The sequence below is a fragment of the Chionomys nivalis genome, chromosome 2 (genome assembly GCF_950005125.1).
Source record: "Chionomys nivalis chromosome 2, mChiNiv1.1, whole genome shotgun sequence".
Classification (NCBI taxonomy): Eukaryota; Metazoa; Chordata; class Mammalia; order Rodentia; family Cricetidae; genus Chionomys; species Chionomys nivalis.
The window spans coordinates 78,498,353-78,521,090 of record NC_080087.1 but is presented as its reverse complement, the minus strand read 5'-3'; the positions used below and the strand labels follow the sequence as shown (position 1 = coordinate 78,521,090).

The 22,738-nt window shown below is 44.9% G+C and overlaps 1 pseudogene; it reads left to right on the top strand.

Annotated features, from left to right (window-relative positions):
- The first annotated feature begins 452 nt into the window (after window positions 1-452).
- On the top strand, window positions 453-22,595 carry LOC130868860 (cytochrome P450 2B12-like; annotated as a pseudogene).
- The last annotated feature ends 143 nt before the right edge of the window (window positions 22,596-22,738 follow it).

Below are 22,738 nucleotides of genomic sequence, written 5' to 3'. Positions count from 1 at the left end.
AAATATAAATTCAAGATTTTTAAGAAAAGTGAAAGAAAAACAATGAACATCTTTGGAGAATATTTAGATGCCCAATTAAGATAAGCTACAAGTTCAAATGATCATCATATTTCAAGCATAGCATTAAAAAATACCCAGTACATAAACATGCCAGGCCTGGTGATGTTAGCTTACAAAGCCAGCAACTTCAGAAGTTAAAAGCCGTTCTGAGGTTAAAGTGAGACTGAGAACAAATAACCGGTTATATTGGCACAAATCTCTAATCCTAATTGGGAAGACCAGAAGTTCAAAACCAGACAGGGCTACAGAAATGGGAGACAATCAGAGCTTCCTGGCAGCTACATATTGTTAGATTGACAATGTTTGGTGGTGGTAAGTAGAGGCACAATTCCTTGAAGTGAGGGCTTCCCGACTCAACATTAGCAGCAAAAAAATTCCACCTTCTTTAAGAAATGGCTTTCTGGTTTGTGGTAGTAGCACAAATGGCTCTGAATGAGACTCTATCCGTAACAAAAAAGCAACAAAACAGAATATATATATATATATATATATAGCAAATTTGGTAGAGTTCTGACTGACATCACTTACATGAAACCCTGGTTTTCATCCTTAGTATTCTTTGAGATGGCCATGTGGTTCAAGCTTGTATTTCCAGAACCTGGGAGATGGTGGCAGGGGTATCAAAAGCTCAAGGTCATCCTTGGATACAAAGTGAGTCCAAGCTTAATAGGGTCTACATTAAACATTGTCTCTAAAAGAGGGAGCCCATTATGGTGCAAGATTAGTCTGATAACCTGTTGATCTATCAGGAGGACCATGTGTGTGGAATCAGCCTTAGTCACTGAGTCATGATGATATCTATGTTTTTGGGTTCTGGAAAATTGAAATTTCTTTTGTAGAAAATACTCGGGGAAAATAACTATCACTGAAAATGTGATAATTATGCATTTTAAATAATGTTAAGTTCCTGTTCCATTTTCAGAGTGACAGGATTCTTTTGAATTTGCCATCACAACCACTTAATGCCATGTTGAGGAAGAAACTCAGAACTTCATGAATTCTGGGTAAAGACTACCAACTTAGCCACATCCTCACCTAATTTTGTCCTATAATGCTTCTGTAATTTAGTGCTACCACACTAATACAATGTAATGCTAAAGATTAAATCTGGAACTCTGTGCATCCTAGGCAAGCATTCTACCAACTGAGCCACATCTCCAGTCAACTATGTCCTGTAAAGCTTTTGTAATTTGAAAGGTTGTATAGATGACAGTGTTGTTTACAAGGTTCTCTCTCAACGTCTCCCTGTTCTTCTTCTGGAGATGAGTCAACATGGCCTGTAAGTTCTTCATTTGTCATCAATTCTTTTGTAGATATCAGGATAAGAACAAGTTATGACAGAGAAAAGATGAATTATCAACCAACCATAGACATGTGTACAACCTTCCATCATCCATACACATGAATTATACAAATTTTTACCAGTTTATATTTTCCCAAATTAATGATGGATAATAAAGTCTATAACATAAATGGTTGTGTGAAAGATTGTCAGCAAATGAAACTTGGGGCTTATTGGTATGAAATGAATATATTTTATGTGTGAAAAGGCATGAATGAAAACATCTTGAGGAGGAAAGGGTTTATTTTGCTCATATTCCCATTTTACAGTTCACTGTCCAGGGAAGTCAGGGTAGGAACTTGGGGTCAGAAGCTGATGCAGAGGCCATGGAGGGGTGCTGCTTATGGCTTGCTCCTCATGGCTTGCTTAATCCACCTTCTTATAAAACCCAGGACCATCAGCTCAGGGGCAGCACTACCATCAGTGGCTGAACCATTCCATCAATCACTAATAATGTGGGATTTCCCTTCTGCATACTGTGAGTATGTTTTATTAATAAAAAGCTACTTTGGCCTACAACAGGGCAGAATAGAGTGAGGCAGAGAAATTAATCTGAATGCAGGAAGAAAAAAGGCAGAGTCAAAAAGAAGGAGCTAGCTAGCAATATGCATAAGCTATTGGCCAAACAATGTTGTAATTTATACAGTTTCTGTTTGATTATTTGGGTCTGGATGGCCAGAAAATGAAGGAACAATCTTCATTTACAAAGTGGCACCCAAACATTTGGCATCTACAAAAAGTCTTAGAAAGTGTGAAAAAAGACCTTCTAGACCAACAAAAATGGGAGTCAATTAGAGTTTCCTGGCAGCTACATATTCTTAGATTGACAATGTTTGGTGGTGGTAAGTAGAGGCACAACTCCTTGAAGAGAGGGCTTCCTGACTCAGCATTAGCAGCAAAAAAAATCCCACCTTCTTTAAGAAATGGCTTTCTGGTTTGTGGTGGTATCACAAATGGCTCTGAACATTGTCAGGAGGCATTGGAGAGGCTGAATCTGGACCACAGGAAGCATGGTTCAGCTGGCCAGATGGAAGAGTATGGGCATGGAACTAATGCACATCTGCACCCATGTCTGTATCTATTATTTTTGAGGTACAGTTATGTGTAGGTGAGACTGGCTTCAAACTGGTTGTGCAGACAAGGATGATTACTGATTCTCTGGTGTCTACTTCTCTTGTGCCAGAATTATAAACAAGTGTTGCCCTGTCTCCCTACTCTAAAGTGCTGGTGTACTAATTGAGAAATCCAACCAATCAGTGCATACCCTGCTTGTGTGGTGAATTAACCTTCACCTCTTAGGTCCTCAGGAGAGGAAGGGTGGCCAGGGGAGGGGTACCTATTTACCAGTCTGTGTCTAGGTGTTTTCACAGTGTAACAACAACGTCTGCGCTGACTAACCACAACTGTCATACCCTTATGCTTGACAGCTTCGAGAAAAATATGGAGACTTTTTCACAGTGCACCTGGAACTGAGGCCCATGGTCATGCTGTGCGGGACAGAGGCCATAAGGGAAGTTCTGGTGACCAAGCTGAGGCTTTCTCTGGCCGGGGAACAGTTGCTGTGCTTTACCCAATTGTGCAAGGATATGGTGAGATAAGGGACAGTGTGAAGGGACAGATGTGGTCTAGGAAGACACATGTGAGAGGTGGAGCCCAAACTGTGGGGAAGAACTCAGGGTCTTTGAACTTCCATTTTAACTAACCCATGCTTCCCCTACATTCTTAGGTGTGTTTTTTTTTTCCAGTGGCAAATGCTGTAAGACCCTTTGGCAATTCTCTCTGGTCACCATGAAGGGCTCAGGAATGGGCAAGCAGAGTATGGAGAAGCAGATTCAGGAGGAGGCCAGATGTGTGGTGGAGGAGCTCCAGAAATCCCAGGGTGAGTCCCAGAGAATGGACAGAAATTAAGATGGTGACACAGGGACCTGAGTGCAGAGCCTAAGAAAGAGAAAGAGAAATACACTGGTAGAGAAACAGACAGACAGACAGACACACACACAGAGGCATACAAACACACACACACACACACACACAGAGAGAGAGAGAGAGAGAGAGAGAGAGAGAGAGAGAGAGAGGACACACTGAATTTGGGGATGAACAGATATGGACAGAGGTGGAAAGATAGAATCACAAGGGCGGGAAAGAAATGTGATTTATTTTGTTTCCAAAATAACTCAGGTTTTACCTGGCAATCTTGTCTACTTCCAATATCCAGGAGGATAACTATATGTTTTTCTTTGGGTTCACCTTCTTATTTAGCTTCTTTAGGATCACAATTTATAGACTCAATGTCCTTTATTTATGGCTAGAAAGCAATTATGAGTGAGTACATCCCATGTTCATCTTTTTGGGTCTGGGTTACCTCACTCAGGATAGTGTTTTCTATTTCCATCCATTTGCATGCAAAATTCAAGATGTCATTGTTTTTTACCATTGAGTAATACTCTAATATGTATATATTCCACACTTTCTTCATCCATTCTTCCATTGAAGGGCATCTTGGTTGTTTCCAGGTTCTGGCTATTACAAATAATGCTGCTATGAACATAGTTGAACAAATGCTTTTGTCATATGATAGGGCATCTCTTGGGTATATTCCCAAGAGTGATATTGCTGGGTCCTGGGGTAGGTTGATCCCAAATTTCCTGAGAAACTGCCACATTGCTTTCCAAAGTGGTTGCACAAGTTTGCATTCCCACCAGCAATGGATGAGTGTACCCCTTCTTCCACAACCTCTCCAGCAAAGGCTATCCTTGGTGTTTTTGATTTTAGCCATTCTGACAGGTGTAAGATGATATCTCAAAGTTGTTTTGATTTACATTTCCCTGATCGCTAAGGAGGTTGAGCATGACCTTAAGTGTCTTTCAGCTGGGTGGATATGGGAGCAGGGAAGTATATATCTTAATTAAGGAAGCCATCTTAGGGTTAGCAAGAGACTTCAACCTAGAGGGGCTCCCAGGTGCCCAGGAAAATGTCCCCAGTTAGTTCCTTGGGCAGCTGAGGATAGGGAACCTGAAATGGCCCTATCCTATAGCCATACTGATGAATATCTTGCATATCACCATAGAACCTTCAACTGGTGGTGGATGGAGATGGAGACAGAGACCCACATTGGAGCACTGGAATGAGCTCCCAAGGTCCCAATGAGGAGCAGAAGGAGGGAGAACATGAGCAAGGAAGTCAGGTCTGCAAGGGGGGCACCCACCCACTGAGACAGTGGGGTTGATCTATTGGGAGCTTACCAAGGCCAGCTGGACTGGGACTGAAAAAGCATGGGATAAAACCAGACTATCTGAACATGGCAGACAATGAGGGCTGATGAGAAGCCAAGGACAATGGCACTGGGTTTTGATCCTATTGCATGTACTGGCTTTGTGGGAGCCTAGCCTGTTTGGATGCACATCTTCCTAGACCTGGATGAAGGGGTGAGGACCTTGGACTTCCCACAGGGCAGGGAACCCTGACTGCTCTTCGGACTGGAGAGGGAGGGGGAGAAAAGTGGGGGGAGAGGAGTGGGAGGAGGGGAAGGGAAATGGGAGGCTGGGATGAGGCAGAATTTTTTTTCAATAAAAAAATAAATAAAATAACTCAGAAGCACGTACTGCCTATGGTGGTCACTTCTCTTCAGAAAATCAGTCTGTAAATTAATTTTCTTTGTCAGTTGGATAGTTTTGTTTCATTGATTCATCAATCACTAATCATGTGGGATTTTCCTCTGAAGGTGGTGAATATGTTTTATTAATAAGGAAGTACTTTTGCCTATAGCAGGGCAGAATAGAGCTAGACAGAGAAAACTAATCTGAATGCAGGGAGAAAGAAGGCAGAGTTAGGGAGATAGCCTAAGGTATTGGCAAAACAATGTTGTAATTTATATAGTTTATATAGTTTCTGTTTGATTATTTGTGTCTGGGTGACCAGGAAATGAATGAGCTGTCTCCATTTACAAAGTGGCACTCAAACATTCGGCAACATGCATTCACAAAAAGCTCCAGAAAGCATCAAAAACAGGCTTCTAGGCCAACAAAAATGGGAATCAATTAGAGCTTCTTGGTAGCTGCATATCGTTAGAATGACTCTGTTTGGTGGTGGCAAGTAGAGGCACAACTCCTTGTAGAGAAGACTTCCTGATTCAGCATTAGCAGCAAAAATTTCCCACCTTCTTTAAGAAATGGCTTTCTGGTTTCTGGTGGTATCACAAATGGCTCTGGCTCTGGCTCTATTGGGAAGTAAAGCACTTAAAAGGGGTCTGTGAGCAGGTTGTTACAAACTGCTTAATGGTGAATAGACCCACTATGTCTCTGGAGCTGGGGTGATAAGAATGGCTTGTAGTGGTGGTGAACATACCTCTGCCATATTGAACTGTGAAAGCCAACAGGAAAATCCGTAGTGTTAATCCTAGCCAAGCCTGCTTAGCATTTGAACAAAAAAGGCTTTCCTGGTCAGAAAATGATTTCAGACCCACAATGATACAGATTCAGGTGAAAAAGATCTCTGAATGGATCACAGTGTTGGAAAAAATGTACATGGGCTTAAGAGAGAAAGAGAGGAAAGAGTACAGACAGTCATAGATTAAAGGAGTAAAGATGATAAAATAAAAGTAATAGAGTATAAAAAGGCATGTAAAAATATAAAAAACACAGAGAGACCAAACTATGTATATTCTTGTGTTTTCATTGGATTTTTGACTACTAATGAGGTAATGACTGAAAAAATTTGATTCCGGGGCTGCTTTGCTAAACCAACACATATATATTTAAAAGTATCTTGACTTCAAAATTTGAGTCTAAAGATACGATATTTGGAAAAGAGGTTCTGCTTTTGTTTCTACAGAAGATTAGAATTATTTCTAAGCTAATGTGGTTTGATGGAACAAGATCCCCTGAAAGTTCTCCAAGTACGCTAAAAATAGTTAGGCCAACAAATAGCAGGAAGCAGTTTGGAGCAGGCAACACCCAGACTCTCAAATCATTGTTTGTAAATGCTTGTTTTTATTTAAAAGGGTTTGGGTATAAATAGTTTATGGTCACAGTCAATTTCTTTTTTTTTTTTAAAGTGTAATATGATATACAGATGTATACTTTGCATTAGTATGGATCTTGGACTATTGATACAAATTTAAGACTGATTTTATTAGACTTTGTATATTTATTTCTGCTCTCATTTAAGTTTTTGCAGCTCATTTAAAATTAAATATAAAATTTAAAATTACAGATTAATTTATAGTCATTTATAATAGTCAAATACCATCATGTTAGTTACATTTTCTCGATATACAGAATACATTTCAGTTAGATAATCTTCAACACTTCAAAGACTGACAGAATATGGCACTTAAAATATTTTAAGAACTTAGACTTTTCTCAACAGTCAAACATGTCTGCTTCTGGCAGCACCAACTACTTCAGGAAGGTTATTAGTCATTGAAGAAACTCATTATGGAATTTTCTTTCAATATGACAAGGCTAGCCATTTGGGGAAGAAACTACTCTTGCCTGAACTGTTTGATGGTATACTGTATAAACTGGCCATGCAGGACCCACAGAAAATGACTGCTGAACTTGCTTTAAAAAGGTGAGACAGTCCTTCAGGGTTTCTGTTTCATGAAGGAGTCTGCCAGACAGTTGGCCAGACACAGAATAAAGTGACTGACAAATTGCCAATATAGACAATATAGTCTATCAAATTTTTTGCTTCATAGAAAAGACTACCAGATATTATGGGCCTGAAGGCTAACGATGAATACCCAAATCTTGCAGAAGAACTTTGGATGACTGTCCAGGCAATGAGATGTATCCGTCAATTCTAGAGTTTTAGAAGTTGCTTACAATGCATTTTATGATTACTTAGGCAATATCGTAAACTTCTGGGAACTTTGATGGAGTTGAAGGCAGAGAGTAATATTTTTTCTTAGTTATGATAAAAGATAAATTAGATATAAAACCTTTCAGTTACAAATAGACTAAACATTGTAGGTGTAATTCTTTTTTGATACATGTTTTGTTATATGTAATTTTATTATGTTAAAGTTCAAACCTTCCCTTTTTATTTAGACAGAAAAAGGTAAAGATGTGGGATTCTTCTCTGTATAATGTGAATATTTTTTATTAATAAAGAAGCTGTTTTGGCCTATGGCATGGAAGAATAGAGCTATGTGGAGAAAACTGAACTGAATGAAGGGAGATAGAAGGCAGAGTCAGGGAGATGTCAAAGGAGAAAGATGCCAGAACCTTACCATTAGGACACAGCATCATGGTAATACAAAGATTAATAGAGATGGGTTGATTTATTATGTAAGAGCTGGGTAGGAATATGTCTAAGCTATTGGACAAACAGTGTTGTAATTAGTATAGTTTCTGTGTGATCAATCCAGTCTGTGTGGGCAGAAAATGAACGAGCAGTCTCCATTTACAAAACTGAAAATAATGCCTTACAGGGTTGACCATAGGGTGATTTTATGGGCTCATTTTCTCCACTGAAGTTCCTTCCTCTCAAATGACCTGAGCTTGTGTCAAGTTGACAATAAAGCTACCCATTAAAGATACCCAGAGGTTCCAGAGGCTCCTCTGCCAGGTTTCAGGCTCTCTCCTCCTGGCTCCTAAGTCTCTCTACTCCTTCATCTCTTGCTTTTCCTTCAATTTCTCTCAGGTTTGGCCATTACCGGCCAGAGATACCACGAGGACTCTCAAGAAATCTCATTTTGTTACATTGGAGATGAGATCCAAACCCTGGTCATCACAACTATGCAGCAAGTACTTTTATCTGATGAGCCCCAATTATAATGTTAACAAATGATCTGTATCATCTATCTGTGCATCAGCCACTTATTTGAAAATCTATCTATGTATCTATCTAATATCTGTATATCCATGTATTATCTATATGTCTATCAATCTATCTATCTTCTTTATCATCATCATCATCATCATATTCGTGTTTTGTGAGTGTGTTTGTCTTTATGCATATCTGATATCTGAAGAATCCAAAGAGGTCATCAAATCCCATGAAGCTGGCGTTCATGGCAGTTTTTAGCTATCTGACATGGGAGGTGGGACAAAACTCAGGGCCTCTGCAACAACAGCAGTGCTCTTAGCCACTGAGCCACCTCTCCTGCCCCACCTATTAAGCTTTGAGTTAAGATGTTGTTGAACTGGGTCACCTCTCAAGAAGACACCTCCATGAATTTTAAAAATGAGAACTTTCTTACCACTGATGTTGAACATCAAGACCGGTCCCTGTCTCAGCCCCTTGTAGTCACTACCTCCCACTATCCCTACACACCATCAACTGCATGTGTGTTTGAACATCATTTAGATGCAGCAGATGGGAACAAAGCTTTCTGTTGTGTAGCATTAAGTTGGCAAGTTTCATTTACACTGTTGTTCTGGTTTGAGGCTTGTTAGTTCATTGTTGCATAAGATTTGATGCTGTGACCCCATCTAAAAACATAAATTCATCAACATCAAATATGTGCAGAGTTTTTTCTTAGCATTGTCCCCTAAACAACCTTAGTCACTGACCATTTTCATAGCCTTTCATTTCTATTAGCTGCAGTGCAATCTAGAGAGAGTAAAGGTTACAAGAGGACAAGGGAGGGTTGTTTGCAAACATTGCACCATGTTCTGCAAGGGCTCTCAGCACTAGAGTGTTTTCATGTTTTGGGGACCAATTCCCTGTAGATATCCTGATTGTTGCATTGCCAGGCATTTTTCCAACTGTCCATACTGCAGTCATGACTCACATTCATGACCACTACTAGGTGACTATCACTTTCCTTCACATGTAACCCAGTGGGTGGGTCAGGGCCGTTCCCTCTGAAAGTTTTCAGGAGGAATTGGACAGGCTGAAGCCGGACCACAGGAAGCATGGTTCAGCTGGCCAGACTGAAGGATATGGGCATGGAACTAATGCACATCTTCATCCATATCTGTATCTATTATTTTTTGAGGTACAGTCATATGTAGGTGAGATTGGCTTCAAACTGGATGTGCAGACAAGGATGACTACTGATTCTCTGGTCTCTACTTCTCTTGTGCCAGAATTATAAACAAGTGTTGCCCTGTCTCCCTACTCTACAGTGCTGGTGTCCTGATTAGGAAATCCAACCAATCAGTGCATACCCTGCCTGTGTGGAGAATTAACCTTCACCTCTTAGGTCCTCAGGAGAGGAAAGGTGGCCAGGGGAGGGGTACCTACTTACCAGTCTGTGTCTAGGTGTTTTCACAGTGTAACAACAACGTCTGAACCAACTGACCACAACCCTCATATCCTTATACTTGACAGCTTCGAGAAAAATATAGAGACGTGTTGAGACGTGTTCACAGTGCACCTGGGACTGAGACCCGTGGTCATGCTGTGTGGGACAGAGGCCATAAGGGAGGCTCTGGTGGACCAAGCTGAGGCTTTCCCTGGCCAGGGGACCGTTGTTGTGCTTGACCCAATTGTACAGGGATATGGTGAGATACGAGACAGTGTGGAGTGGAAGATGTGGTCTAGGAAGATGTGTGTGATGGTAGAGCCTGAGCTGTGGGGAAGGACTCAGGGTCTTTGAATTTCCATTGTAACCCACCTATGCTTCCCCTACAGTGGGCATGGTCCTGCATGTTTGTAATCCCAGCACCCTCGAGGTGGAGGCAGGAGGCTGAGATTTCCAAGGTCCTCTTCTACTGCACAAAGTGTTCAAGACCATTTTGACTTAATCATTGTAAATTACACTATCCCTGCGCCCCTCCACGGTCTCATCGAGGGCAAACACAGACCTTAAGTCAGTGAAGGGGAGGGAGCAGGAGGACCTACAGACATGGGCTAAGCAAGGAACTGTGTTTTCTTCCTTGTGAGTGTACTGGTGAGCAGCAGTGAGCACAGATGCTCATGAGAGTTTGCTTTTGGCAGAAATCAGAGGTACTCTGAGGGCACTTTAAGTTTGTTATATCAAGGGCACATTGATGACAAAACTTTCACTTGTACCTCCATTTTTTTTACATGGGGTATTTATCATCTCTTATTTACATTTCTCTCTATATCTGAGAGGTCAGTGTGGAGGTGGGGAGGGAAGAAAGGTGCAGAGGGTGAAAAGAGTGATGGGAAAAATAAGCTGTTGATGGAGGGACCCAGAGGAAGTGAAATAAGCTGAGAATCAAGCTAAAAAGGAACTAAGAGTGAAGCTGCTGAGTCCCAGGACAGTATCCTCATAGGATCAGAGGCCACAGACAAGCCAGCCCCAGGGTGAAGGGAAAGTGTAACCCAATACTGTTGCACTGACAATAGCCCTACAACTACCAAAGTTCTTGTTTGATCCTGGCACACAAAGGCTACAGAGAGCAGTTGCTGATGGCTTCTGGAACAAAACAGAGCTCAGAAGTCAGAAAAGAGAGGGATGGATGAAGTCATAGAAGGGATGGAAGACATCATAGCAGGGATGGAGTACATCAGGTAAGGGATGGAAGAAGTCAGAGAAGGGATGGAGGAAGTGAGAAAGGGGTGGAGGATACCAGAGAAAAGATGGAGGAAGTTTAGAAAGAATAGATGAAGATAGGCAGCTGGCCACGGAGTGTACATGGCTTGTAAATTCACACAGTCATCCCTGTACCCTTCTGTGCACCATTCCTGCCAGTGGCAGTTAGCTATCAGTTCAGAGTCAGGAAACTGTCCTGAGAGGAGGAGCAGGTGCAGGCTGACTGCACTCACTCTCAGTCTTCTTCTTAGAATCCTAATTGTAGCAATGTTCCAGCCATGATTATCTGAGTTTCCTTGGTTAAGGTGCATCCCTTTCTGTATATAGAAATAGTATCCCATATTCTGTACAGTACTAGGGAGGTTAAATAAAAGGATGCATGCATCTCTGAGTGAAGAGCCCACACTCTTATGTGCACCATATGTGCAAATGTGTTGCTGTTCATTGTGCAGTGAGTGGTGGGGACAGCTTTACAGAGATGCGCTGAAGCCAAATCCTCCCCTAATTCTGTATTCCCTGTCTCTTGTTTTATATATTCCTTCAGGGGTCCCCCCGAGACCTTGCTTTTGTCTTCCAGTGCATCACAGCCAATACCATCTGCTCCCTATTCTTTGGAGAGCGCTTTGACTACAAAGATCACTAGTTTAAGCACCTTTTGGACCTGATCTATCAGACCATCTTGCTCATCAGCTCATTCTCAGGTCAGGTCAGTAGGTGTGAAAGAAGGTGCATCCAAGGCAGAGGAAAGGAAAGGCTGCTTTGTGAGTGAAGAAGGGAGTGTCTTATGACTGGATGAAAGACAGAGACAACATGGATAAGCAAGGGGCTTGTGACCTGGAAGGATGGAAGGAAGAGAGGAGGAACAGAGAGAGAGAGAGAGGGTTGTTAAGCAGAGTGGAGAGAACTGAATACAGAAATACAGAGCCATCTAGACATGAGAAAATGATGAAGTGGGGAATACAGCTGTTACTTAGAGGACAGAGGACACAGTATTTCATGCATGAGCCCTTGAGTTCATCCCCAGTCCTTGGTGGTGTACAACACATGAAATTCCAACATTTTGGTGTTAGAGACTGGAATATCAGAAATTCTGGCTGATCCTTGACTACTTGTTGAATTCAAAGCAGTCTGGCATTAATGTGTTCAAAATTCAATACCCCACAAATTAAGACAAAACAGCAAGGAGGATTGGGAGAGAGTAGAGGAGAGGAAAAGGGAGATACAGAGAATGTAATCTGAAGGATAGAGACTGATTTAAAGGCATGTCAGTATATGTTGTGCATGTATGAGAGGTGTGTGGGTGTGTGTTTGTTTCTTCATGATGTCTGTGGACCTAGGAGCACTGTCCAATTCCTGAGACCTGATAACTCATTGTGACCTGCTGGGTCCTTCTTTCTTGCAGGTGTTTGAGCTCTATTCAGGTTTCCTGAAGTTCTTTCCTTTTATCCACAAACAAATCTACAAAAACTTGTATGAAGTCCTTGACTACATTGGCCACAGTGTGGAGAAGCACCGGGAAACCTTGGACCCCAACAATCCAAGAGACTTCATCGATACCTACCTTATACGCATGGAGAAGGTAAGTCTTGTGCTAATGAGAGGGGATGGCTCAGAGTGAAGGCTGAGGATGTGAGCAGAGGAAAAGGGGGGCAGAGGATGGGGAGGAGAGACAGGAAATGGAGTGGAGGAGATGCAGAAGCATCTGGAAAATGATGAAAATAAAAAGGAGAAAATGTGGTAGGGAGAAGTGTCCTGAGTAGGTGCCCACTGGATCCTGGAGAGATGGTACCAGCATGAATGTCCCAGGAGCTTGGCAGGAGGGGGTGGTGAGGATTACCATGTGAGCTGCTGTCCTTCGAGGTTCAAGAGTACTAGGAGCCAGCTCTTTGAGGAGTACTCTGTCCCTTGGGGAAAGCAGGGAAGGTTTAAGGGCATTAAGGTCCACTGGTGTGGGTCAGGGAGACAACTGTCAGCATATGATTGGAGAAGGGACCTAAAAAGGGAGAGGTAGGTGACATAGCCTGGCCATGGAGGAGTTTGGACTGGGAGGTGATAATTAAGGAGAAGGGGACTGCCATAAAGCAGCTCAAAAGGGCTCAGGCCCATAAGGGAATGTGGGCTGGCCCTGAGGCTAGTAAGCAAAATGGGGAGAAAGGAGGGCCAAGATAACCTGAGTTCAATGGAGAGCTTGATTAGCTGTTCTTTGATGAGTTCATTGGCCCTCTCCACCTTTCCCAAGGATTATGGATGGTAGGGGATGTGGAATTTCCAGGAGATATTGAGAGCTTCTGACTCAAGCTCCATGACCCTGGAAGTGAAGGCTGGTCCATTGTCCATCTGGATATTCCATGGTATGCTAAACTGAGGAATGAAGTGATCCAGGCGTACCTGAGCCACCACATCTGATGTTTTTCTGAATAGAAATGCTTCTATCAATCCTGTAAAAGTTCCACAAGTGTTAGGAGATAACACAGTAGGTTATGAGTACGCATATGAGTGAAATCAACCTGCCAGTCTTTACCCGGTTGGTGTCCATGAAGCTGATGTAGACTGACATATGTGGAGAACCCTCTGTGGGTTCGCCTGGGCACATGCCTGGAAGGAGGAGTGAAATATGATCTCAGAGATGGATGACTCAAAGAAGAGGGGCTCCCAGAAGTGGAACAGTGCTTTGGGGCCTACGTGTAAGGTCTGGTGGATGTCTGAAATGATTAACAATGCCTGGTCTTGAGGAAGGATGAGATAGTTATTTAAATAGAAATATCCATCCTTTGTTTTTATCTCCTCCCTTTTTATGAGCTCATCCCTCTCTTTTGATTGGTAACAGGGCTGACAGGAGGGAGTTAAGAACAACATATGTTCTGTGGAATCAGAGGAGCTAGAGGCCAGCCCCGGAGCCACTGAGTCAGCCTTGGCATTGCCTAAGGCCACTGGGTCCTTGGAGGATTGGTGTCCCCGACAGTAAGTAATGGCTACTTCTGCAGGGAGCTGGAGGATCTCCAAGAGGTTGGCTATAAGGGGTCCGTTAACTATGAGAGTGCCCTTGAGAGTAAGGAAGCCCCTTTTCTTCCAGAGTGCAGAATGAGTATGGCCTATTAAGAAGACATATTTAGAGTCAGTATAGATATTAGCCCATTGGCTTTTGGCTATTTGGAGTGCCCTAGTCAAGGCAATTAAGTCAAAGCCTTTTGTGAGGAGGTTCCCATTGGCAGTCGGCTGGCTTCAACTGTGTTAGTTGAAGTGTCCACTGCATAAGCTTCCTGGCAGTTTCCTGATTTATCTATGAGGGAACTTCCATGAACAAACAGGGTGAATTGGGGATCTGTAAGTGGCTGGTCTAGACAACCTGGCCTTGGTGAGGTTAAAGCCTCTACAGCCTCTGGGCAAGAAAGAGAGGAGGTACCGGAGGAGGAGGAAACAGGAAGGAAAGTTTTGGGGTTTAGGGCAGGGCTGGAGACCAAAGTAATTTGGGGTTTTTCTAGAAACAGTAAGAGAAAAGTGAAAAACCTGGTCTTGTAAAGGCCCAAGGAGAAAGAGGTGGGGGGAGAGAAATGTCTCAGAAGGTCTGAGAGGTGGTGGGTGGAATATACCATGATTGGCCTGGACAAGGTGATCTTTTTTTTATTTTTATTTTATTTATTTATTTATGATTTCTGCCTCCTCCCCGCCACCGCCTCCCATTTCCCTCCCCCTCCCCCTATCAAGTCCCCTTCCCTCATCAGCCCAAAGAGCAATCAGGGTTTCCTGCCCTGTGCGAAGACCAAGGACCACCCACCTCCATCCAGGTCTAGTAAGGTGAGCATCCAAACTGCCTAGGCTCCCACAAAGCCAGTATGTACAGTAGGATCAAATCCCATTGCCATTGTTCTTGAGTTCTCAGTAGTCCTCATTGTCCGCTATGTTCTGCGAGTCCAGTTTTATCCCATGTTTTTTCAGACCCGGGTCTGCTGGCCTTGGTGAGTTCCCAATAGAACATCCCCATTATCTCAGTGTGTGGGTGCACCCCTCGTGGTCCTGAGTTCCTTGCTCGTGCTCTCTCTCCTTCTGCTCCTGATTTGGACCTTGAGATTTCAGTTCGGTGCTCCAATGTGGGTCTCTGTCTCTGTCTCCTTTCATCGCCTGATGAAGGTTAATATTCAGGAGGATGCTTATATGTTTTTCTTTGGGTTCACCTTCTTATTTAGGTTCTCTAGGATCAAGAATTAAAGGCTCAATGTCCTTTATTTATGGCTAGAAACCAAATATGAGTGAGTACATCCCATGTTCCTCTTTTTTGGATCTGGCTTACCTCACTCAGGATAGTGTTTTCTATTTCCATCCATTTGCATGCAAAATTGAAGAAGTCATTGTTTTTTACTGCTGAGTAGTACTCTAATATGTATATACTCCAAACTTTCTTCATCTTGAGAGCTTCCTGAGTTCAGCTGCAGCTGCTAGCAATCTCAGGAATGGTTGCCATTCACAGAAGGTGAGGTCCAGCTGTTTGGATAAAAAGGCAACATCCTTATTCCAATGCCCAACCTGTTATGTTAGAACTCTCGTGGCCACTCCAGACCTCTCATCTGTATAGTGATGATAACCTTTGTTGTTCTTTTGGGAGGATTTGTATCCCCCAAAGGACCCCTGCCGGTGCGACAAAGAGACCACGCATGCGCAGAGGATACAGCATCCTGCCAGACTACAATTCCCAGAAGCATTCAGTGTTCGACGAAAAAGCCACACATGTGCAGGGCACATTTCCTAGACGCACCTAGCTCCCCCTTAAAAATGGGGAATGCCATAACTCGCGCCCCCTTTTTCTCTTCACCCCCATCCCTCACTGTTGTCACCTCCCCCCCATTAAAGTTTACCCACATGGGACCTCCGCGCGTCTCGTGTTTCCTTTCCAACCCCGCAAGAAAAGCAACATTTTTTCACCCTTTTGGTTTTATTAAAAAAAATTGGGGGGGGGATTGAGGGTCTTAATGGGTAGGGAATGGGGGTGTAGCCCAGTCTCTCATGACTGCTTCCTGCTGGCTTTGGATGTCGAGGGATTCGGGGAGTATCGATTGTCCTGGTGATGTTTTGTTGATCATGTCCTGTCCGCTGATGTTCTGAGGTGGCTGATTGAAGAAATCGCATTTGTCTGGCTTTTGAGTAGCTGGGTCATTGTTAAGATGCTGGAAAACAAAAGTTGCATTAGTAGAGAAGAAAAAATTAAGGAGGAGAGGAGGTTTGGGAAATTAAAGGGGAGATTTGGGGTGGGGGGGCTTTAGGAGGTCTGGGGTTAAGAATGATAAAAAAATGAATGGTACTTATTCCATTAGTTGAATAGTACTTATTCCATTAATTGAATGGTACTTATTCTGTTAATGATCCATTTGGGCCTGCTTCGTTCAGGTGGGTCGGACTGGCTTCTTGGAGCTTAAAGAAAATGTCTTAAAAGAAATAGATTTTAACCGTGCATACCTCAACATGCAGGAGACACTGCTGCAGTCAGTGGCAAACCTGTTATGTCAAGGAACTTTGTTAAGAATTTGCTTACCACCTGAACCTTTGGCTCTGTGTTTGATGATGATTTCTGTAATGACAGCTGAATGGTTATTTAGGAATTTAGAGAAGGGAGGGTGTGTTAGCACTGGAGGACTAAGTGAAGGATGGGACCACTATTTCCCTTAGACTGGAGTAGAGGGGGCTGAACCTGGTGTCCTTTGGAACTTAAGAGAACAAGGTTCCATCTGAGTTACCGTGTATGGAGGATTGTCTTGAGCCATGGAGGTGAACGGTTTAAGATGTGACAGGTGAATCCAGTGAGGAATTCCCTCAACCTTGGCAGCTGTGGGAGTTAGAAGAATTACTCTGAGGGGACCCTGCCATTTAGGGGAAAGGGGTGAGGGACGTTGACCTGGAGGTGAGAATAATACCTTATCTCCTATTTTAACCGGCGGTGGACATGTGTTAGCACATGGTTGAGGTAATGAGTGATCTGTGAAGTCCCACAGTAGCGAGCGTAGGTGGAAAAGGAGGGGAGTGAGTAGGTGATAAGGAAGAGGAGAGGTTCCCAATGAGAGGCGGGGGGTTAAAACCAGCCGCCCATACATGAGTTCGAAGGGTGAAATGAAAAGGGGGCCCTTTGGGAGAGCCCTAAGCCTGAGAAGAACCAGAGGCAGAAGCCTTACCCAGTCAAGGTGAAGTTCCTGTGACATTTTAATAAGGACATCCTTTAAAGAGTGGTTAGTCCGTTCTACCTTACCTGAAGACTGAGGGTGGTATGGTATGTGGAAATTCCAGGGGATGCCAAGTGCCCTAGACAGGTTTTGAGAAATCTGGGAAGTAAACTCTAGGCTGTTATCTGACTGAAGAGAAGTTGGAAGTCCAAATTGGGGAATGATTTCTCAGAGAAGAATATCAGAGACTGTCTGGGCTCTCTTGTTAGTGGTGGGGAAGGCTTCGACCCACCCAGACATTGTATCCACCAAAACCAGGAGATATTTAATTTTCTTGACTGTGGGCATATGAGTAAAATCCAGCTGCCAGTCAGTTCCCGGAAGGGAGCCCCTGGCCTGGTGAGTAGGGAAAGGAAAGCTACGATATCTGGTCCTGGGGTCTGACTTTTGGCAGATCTGACAGGAGGCAGTGGTAGCTTTTAGGAACCTGACATCCTCAGGCGTGTGTTTGATATACGTCCTGACAAAATGAAGTAGAGCTTTTTCATTGGGATGGAAGAGCTGGTGTAGGTAGGACAGGATCTGTTGGATGTCAGGAGGTGTCTGCGAGGCTGTGGGCTGTGCTGTAAGGACTCCCTGAGGTAGCTGAGGCAGACCTGGGCTCTGTAGTGTTGCTGTCTTAGTAGCTCTGTCAGCCCGATTATTTCCCTTGGAGACAATAGAACTGTCAGACTGATGAGACCAGCAGTGAATAATTCCTATAGCTTTAGGGAGATGGGAAGCTTTTAGTAGGTCCATAATATGCTCTGAGTTAGTAATAGATCCTCCATTTTTCGTGAGAAGCCCGCGCTCCTTCCAGATGGCCGCATGAGACAGCAGGATATAAAACGCATATTTAGAATCTGTGTAAACATTTAAAGATTGTCCCTCAGCTAACTGAAAGGCTCGGGTGAGAGCTATCAGCTCAGCCTGCTGGTTAGTAGTATGAGCAGGGAGTGCCTTTGCCTCTACTATCTCCGTGTCTGATACTATGGCATAACCTGCTCTGTGAGTACCATCACATAGAAAGGAGCTGCCATCTGTGTACCAGGTATAAGTAGCCTGGGACAGCCTGCCCTCCTGTATATGTGAGGGGTGAGGCAGTAGGTCCTCTAGGACCTCAACGCAGGAATGGGATGGGAAATCATTAACATTAGGTTGAGGTAGAAGATTTGAAATATTAAGGGGTGGGCAGCACTGAAATGTGAGACTGGCGTCTTCCACCAGTGCCACCTGAAGGGAAAGAACTCGAGAAGGGGGTAGGGTCTGTAAGCCTTTGTAAGTTAAGAGGTTGGACAGGTTATGATGAGAGAAGACTGTGGTGGGTGCTCTGAAGGTTAGTTTCTTTGACTCATGAATAAGAAGTTCAGCAGCCACCAAAGCACATATGCAGGGTGCCCAGCCCCGAGTGGTGAGGTCCATCTTCTTTGACAGGTAAGCTACTGGTGCGAAGGAGGGTCCCAATTGATGTCCTAAGACCCCCCAGGGCATATCCCTCCTTTTCTGCTACATAAAGAGAAAAGGGGCGGGTTAAATCTGGAAGATGGAGAGCTGGGGCTTGGGTAAGGGCCTGTTGGAGTCTCTGGAAAGGTTTGGTGATGGGGTGGAGAAGGGGCTCATGCAGAGAGCCGAGAGCTGCTTCATATAGGGGGCAGGCAAGGAGGGAGAAGGAGGGGATCCAGGAACGTGGGAAACCAGCCACTCCCAGGAATGATAAAACTTCTTCTTTGGTGGAAGGAACTGTAAGAGATTGAATTAGTTTTTTCCTGTCCAGAGTGATAGCCTTTTGGGTTGGGGTTATGGTTAATCCCAAATACATTACCTGAGTGGTGGACAATTGAGCCTTAGAGGGTGAGACTCTATAGCCCTTTTTGGATAAGAAATTTAATAAGGCGGCAGTATCAGTCCTGCTGGTCTCCAAAGATGGGCTACACAGCAGGATGTCGTCGACATAGAGTACCAGTTTTGATTTATGTAGGGACAGTGAGAGCAGATCAGAGGCCTGAGCTTGGCCAAAGAGGTGTGGGCTGTCCTGGAATCCCTGAGGGAGAACGGTCCAGGTTAGTTGTGTGGAGAAATTAGTATCAGGATCTGTCCAGTTGAAGGCAAAGATGTTTTGAGATTGAGGGCTGAGAGGAATAGAGAAAAAGGCATCCTTGAGGTCTAAAACTGAGAAGTGGGAGGTTCCTGGGGGGATGTTAGACAGAAGGCTGAGGGGATTAGGGACGACTGGGTGCAAAGGAACAACAGCAGAATTAATAATCCAGAGGTCCTGAACCAGACAATAAGTCCCGTTAGATTTTTTGACAGCCAGCATAGGGGTGTTAAAGGGAGAAGAGGTGGGGCAGAGCACCTCTTTTCTCAAAAGGTCGGAAATTATGGGTTTTAGTCCTCTGAGTCTTTGGGAAGAGAGGGGGTACTGAGCTTGAGTGATATACTTGGTGGGGTTTTTTAACTGAATAACAACGGGGGAATGGTGTTTAGCGGCGGTGGGATTTTGGGTGTCCCACACCAGAGGATCCACTTGGGAGGCTAGAAGAGGAAAGAGCGTGTTAGTGTCAGAAAATTGCGGGGCCAGGAGAAGAAGCAGCTGTGTCACCGACAAATCTGGAATAAAGCGAGTGGGGGGTGCAAAAGAAATGGAGGCTCCCAACTTGGTTAGAAGATCTATTCCCAAAAGTGGGACTGGGCAGGTCGGTAAAACTAGGAATAAATGAATGGAAAAATACCTCTAAACACACAATTGAGAGGTGGAGTCTGGTGAGGTAAATAAGGCTGTCCCCCTACCCCGACAATAGGGGAATTTGAAGGAGAGATTGGCCCCCAGAATTCCCTTAGAACCGAATACATTGCTCCGGTGTCCAAGAGAAACGAGATTAGCCATCCCGACACAGTGAGAAGTACCCATGGCTCCTGGTTGCAGATGGGCGTGGCAGTCGGGTTGTTAATAGAGGAGCCCGGGAACCTTCAGTCTTCCAGGGCCAAGCCCAATAGGTCAACCTGGGGATTTTCTGGGCATTCATTGCCCCCAAGTCATTGAATGCACGAGGATAGTCTACGGACCAGTGACCTTCCCTGTGACACCTTGGGCAGGGGCCCCTTGGGCTACGATGAGGGTTAGGGCATCCCCGGGCCCAGTGACCTGTCTTACCACACTTGAAGCACGGGCCTGGTGGCTCACGCACCCTGGGAGGCAGGGGAGCAACACGAACATGACGGGTCGAGTCTGTCACCTCGACTGGCCGGGCGGGTGCAGTTATCACATGGCAGTGATTATGAGCCTTGTCATTCATGGCATGGTACACTTTGAAAGCCACCTCCAGAGCCTGTGCCTGTGGGGTTAGGGGACCATTCTCCAATCATCTGAGCTTGGTCTTGATGTCTGAGTAGCACTGGTTGAAGAAATGGGTCATCAGGAGCTGTCTGCCCTCAGGGGATTCTGGATCTGTGTTTGTGAACTGTAACATAGCTTTAGTAAGGCATTCTAGAAATGCAGAAGGATTTTCCTTAGTGTCCTGAATAATTTCTGTGAGTTTAGAATGGTTTACCGGTTTGAGAGCAGCCTTGCGGTGACCTGTCATGAGGCAAGTTAAGAACCGGTCTCTGGCCAAGATCCCACCCGGACTATTATAGTCCCAGTGTGGTTCTTGATCTTGGACCACCTCTGTTCCCAGACCTACCTGCGCTCCTTGGGAAGTAAGTTATTAGACAGGATCATAAAAATGTCATGGTAAGTTAGGTTGTACGATTGGGTTATATATTAAAATTCTTTTATAAAATTGGTGGGATTAGATGTATAAGAACCAAGTAATTTGGATATATGGGAAAGCTCTGATAAGGCGAATGGGACATGGACTCTCATCAACCCGTCCGCACCAGCCACATCCCTCAACGGCAGAATGGCAGCAGAATTGGCTTGGCCAGAATTAGACTCCGTGGCGGTGCATGAGCAGAGGGGTGAAAGAAGGTGCAAGGCGGCAGGAGGAAGGGGAACCCGAAGGGGCTTTGGAAGATCGAGGGGGTGGAGTATGGTGGGAGGCGGATGGGGAAAACGAGTTCGAAGAAGCTTCTGGCTGCCTGTGTGACCTGCGGCAGGGAGAGCAGGGGGAAGCTTCCAGCTGCCTGTGTGACCTGCTGTGGGAAGAGCGTGGGGGAAGCTGAGTCGGAGGGGCTAGGTGAGGTCCTTGTAGATCTGGAAAGGGATTTTTTGGGGGACCTAGAAGGAGAATGGTTAGGTGACCTGGAAGAAGATTCATGCGGGACTCCCGGAGATCTAGAAGTGGAATGTTTAGAGGCGTTATGAGGGGAGGATGTAGGTGGGTTCTTTCCTGTGCCTAGAAGAAATTTTGGAGGAAGGAGGCATAGGTGGGGTGTCGCTCAACTGGGCAGAGCCGGAGGGGGTGGCTCCTCGAGGCCGGGGGTGTGGAGATTCGTCCTTGGGGTCCATGGCAGGAGCAGAGGGTTCCAGGAGGGATGGCATTGCTAAGAACATGTGGGCAGGTAAACAGTGAGCAGCAGTGGTGGGGTCAGTTTTAAGGGTCATGTAAAAGAAAACCATTACATACATCAGTTCTTTCCACTTAGCTGAACGGTGGCAATAGTTAGCTAACTCCCGTAAAATATCGGGGTTGAAAGAGTCATTAGAAGGCCATTTGCAATTTCCGTCTAAGGAATATTTTGGCCACTTCTTTGAGCAGAGATAGATGAGTGTAGATAACATAATGGAAGGAATTAAGGCGTGAGGCCGGAGAGCATCTAAAAGCCGTCCTAGGGGAGAGGATGGAGGAACTGCTTTTGAAGGCTTAGCACCCATCGCTAGAACCATGAAAACACCAGCAAAAGGCACCAAAAGATGCCACAAACACTGTAGGCCCTGGACACAGGCGTCCGAGTGTGCAGGGGACAGTGTTATAGCCTGACTGAATTGACTCTAGCCTCCGATGGGAGACAAAAATCCCAGGCAGGAGGGAAACAGTCAGGCCGGGGGGCCGCCCATTGAGGCCGATGTGCTCACACCGTAATGAGCCGTATGCAGAGAGGACAGGAAAAGAGCAGAAAGGAAGAAAAAGTGAGAACTGGAAGCTCCGAGCTTTCAGGTGCAGGTGAAGACACAGGTCCAGCTGAGGGTGGAAGGCCGGGGGTGGGGGGGTGAGTGTTAGCACCCTTCCCCAGGACATGCCAGAGAAAGCCGGGAGCTCAATCGGACAATCTCCGGGTGAAAGGGGACGGTAAGCTAACCGAGGTGAACTCATGAATCAGCCGCTGTTGGTCGCAGGGGGCTACGATCAGATAAGTGGAACACGTGGAGCAATCATAGGTCGTGGGTCCTGACCTTGTCCCGGGAGGCCCCGAGCTCTGGGTGGTGCCAAACCAGAGCCGCGGCCTCGGGCAGAAATACCAGCACGAAGAGGTCTCCCGATCACGGCACCAATTGTTGGTTTTTTTCGCAGGGTTGGAAAGGAAACATGAGATCCACGGTGGTCCCACGTGGGTAAACTTTAATGGGGAGGAGGTGACGACAGTGAGGAACGGGGGTGAAGAGAAAAAAGAGGCGTGAGTTATGGTGTTCCCCCTTTTTAAGGGGGAGCTAGGTGCGTCTGGGAAGTGTGCCCTGTGCATGCCTCGAATGTTTCTGGTAAATGTAGTCTGGTGGGATGCTGTATCCTCTGCGCATGTACGGTCTCTTGTAGCACCTGCAGG